The sequence below is a fragment of the Silene latifolia genome, chromosome 10, assembly GCF_048544455.1.
Source record: "Silene latifolia isolate original U9 population chromosome 10, ASM4854445v1, whole genome shotgun sequence".
Lineage (NCBI taxonomy): Eukaryota > Viridiplantae > Streptophyta > Magnoliopsida > Caryophyllales > Caryophyllaceae > Silene > Silene latifolia.
In genome coordinates this window covers 37,956,051-37,959,531 of record NC_133535.1, presented here as the reverse complement: position 1 = coordinate 37,959,531, position 3,481 = coordinate 37,956,051, and positions in this window count along the sequence as shown.

The window sequence follows — 3,481 nt, the reverse complement described above, 5'->3', positions numbered from 1 at the left end:
AGGGTGTCATGGGATCATAGGGGAATCATGGGAATTGATCATAAAAACATGTTCTCAAATTATAAGCAAGCAATTATTGTTGTGATGGATTGAGTTGGGTTATATCTTACAATCCTAGGAAAGTTTGGGTCTCGGAGCCGAATCGATTAGATTGTACAACACCTACAAGTCGACTTAGTCTTCCCTACTCAACAACATGAATGGTCTAATGAGACTCGAGTTGGGTTATGTCTTACAAGTCTCATTGAAAAGATAGGTGATGGTGGTAAATGCAAGGATTAATAGGCTTAGCATTTCATCAAACATAACATGTGCATGAGTTGAGATCAAAACAAGCAAGCAAATAAAACATGAAAGCATATTAATTTAAGCATGAATAATTCCCCATGTTGGTTTACCCTAATCACCCATTAACCCTAGCTAAGAGACTACTCACTCATCATCATATTGAACATGCTAGCAAGGTTGTCAATCATACTAACATAGTGAAACATGATGAACAAATAAAAGTAATTAGCAATAATTAAAAAGGGATTAAGAGATTATACCTACTAATGATTCCAATAACAAAGCAAGAATAATAGAAGTACTTGATGTTTGATTGAGAGGTTGTCAATCTCCCAATAATAACCCAAATAATCTTCAATTACCCAAAATAAAGGATGAACAAGAGAGAGATTAAAGAACTAAAACTTGGATTAAAACTTGATTAATACTTTATTACAATATTAAAGAGAGATTTGATTGATATTAACTACACTAATTATTGATAAGAAGAACATCCTCCTCTAATTAGACTAATGGGGTATTTATAGTGGAAATTAGGGAGGATGCATTAGGGTTAACTAAGGGCTAAACTAGTAATTACACTTTTTAGATTGAGCAAGGAGGAACCGGTATTTTTCGAAGGAAGGGCTTCTTTCTTCGTAGCTTGGAGAAGAGGAAATCACGTTGTCTTTGGAATCCAAGGCGGAATAAGGTCGGGACGGGCGGATTCTGGCGATGGGGTCCGAGCGGATTCGAGGGAATCCGGGCGGATTATGGAGGTGGAATCCGAGCGGATTAGAGCAAAGCCGCACGGATTGTGCAGCTGTGGGACGGCCGGATTAGTGACAATCCGCACGGATTGTCACTCAGCAAGACATCTTCTTCTTTTCTTCCCTTTTCATCATAAATTCCTTGGGGATTTCCTTGGGGACTCAAGGATCCTTTCTCAACATTGCTCTTCTACTATAATATTTACAAAGGCCTTCTAATCTTGTCTCTCCTTGATGCTTGGTCATTGAATTCGATCAATTTAGTCTCGTTTTGCCATGAAAATGCAAGATTCTTACTCCTTTCCTACCAAGGGATCAAAATCTCAAAGAATATGCAAAACAAAGAACTAAAGATAAGAAATTACCCAAATATGCACTAAAAAGCATGGGAACAAGGCTAATTCGGGGGCTAAATATGCGCTAATTATGGTCACATCAAATATCCCCAAACCGAACCTTTGCTCGTCCCGAGTAAAGGGGTGACAAAGACTAGGACCAATACTAACTTATCCTAATAATATAGCCGATATGAGACAATTAGCGGGTCTCACTCCGCCCCTTCAACTCACAACAAGACAACCATGAGGTAGGATGCCTTCTTGCAAGGCAAGGTGGGTCTTGCCAAAATGGCGACACATCCAAACATTAAGCACACAAAATCACATAATGGATGCATCTACAAAAGGAATAGCCACTTCCTCATCAAGTGGCGGAGGCACTAAAGAGGAACAAATTTAAGAGCATGTAATCCTTCACAAATACTAGTTCAACAAATTACTAAGGCTAAGAGGATGGCACTAAATCACCTCCAAATGGTGTTAAACTAAACTACTTTCGTCCTCAATTTCTAAATGCTTTCGTTAAGAGCGATCGGATGGTGGTGGAATGATGATCCCTATGATGCTAGTAGCATATGACATGACAAGTCTCGAATTCTCTACAAAAGTAAAGGTCATGGATCGTCCCAAGCTCGACCAAGTGGCTTGACAAAAGGCTTTTTGGGAATGAAATGCTCAAATCTTTATTCACAACGGGTGGATATGACTAGTATTCAAAATTGTCCTCATTTCACTTTCACATTTCAAAAATTTAAGATGGGGTTTGTCCCTTCCGGGCTAGTGTCCTTTGCTTTCGCCAATCGCTTATTAGGCAACCGGTTAACCTCTAGACAATAGCTTTTCGGGGTGATAGTCACTCTGTCTCTGGGCGGCCGAATTCACAACCGTATGGGGGCCCAATTCAATGGATCCCGCACCAAAGCACATCGAAGTGGTACGCCTCCATCAAAACAACTTAAATTTCTCAACTTTCAACAATTCACAACATTTGAGGTTCCTTGGCATTAGATTACTTCCACATGACAAAATTTCTTTGAAATGAGCACTTCAAGCTTATTGATAGAAAATATTTTTGGGTTGCCTTACCACAAGGTCAATCAAGGTCACCTAGACAAGTTAACCAAGTCCACATCGCATCACGGGGTTGGATAGGTGACTCACATGCAAACCCTTGACTAGGCTTTGGGTCATGGGTCAAAAGACACTAGTATGACACTATCTAGGGTGTTTTACAACCATTCTAGTAGGCAAAGTCTTAAGTTGAACAAGTATTTGTAATGGCTTAGTTGCTCTTGTCAAAGTTCCTAATTAGGCATTTTTCAAAACATTTCTAACATGCAACTACATGCCATGATGCAACTAATATAAACATCCTAATGCAAGTGATTCTATCAACTAATATGACATATAAACTAAATGCAAGTCCTAAGTTCACATTGTTATACCGCATCAATCAAAATAAAGCCACATAGTCATTAACATAAAGAGGAAAAAGGAGATTGGAGAGATCATACCATGCGGTCTTCATGATCCTCATGTCTCGGATGTGGCGTAGTCAATCAATGTGAACAAGGATAGAACAAACACAATATATACAAGACTACAAAAGGAAATAAACATGATTTTGGGTTTTCAATTTTCAAATTTTTATGATTTTTGAAATTTTTCAATTTTTTTGGATTTTTGAATAAGAGTTAAATGTTAGAATTCCCATCCCCACACTAATATGGGCATTGTCCTCAATGGCCAAAATGATGGAAATTATGCAAAGATGATGCATGATTTCTACACTAAATGCAATCTATACTAAGCTACACTACATGATGCATGGTTTTTGTTATGACGGAGAGGATAATTTAGATTACCTCCCGTTGTGTATGCATTAACTTCCCCAAACCGAGTGAGACACTATTGCTAATGTCCAAGGATGGGTGTAGTTCATGCACACACTATGCAATGCATGAAACTAATTTGTCATTTTGGATTTTGAAAATGGGAACAATAAAATGAGAACACCTCAATGGTACCGAGGTGTGAATCCTCTATGGTGCTAGGACTACTCCAACAATGATCAAAATTAATGAAAATACAAGGTAACAAGACACA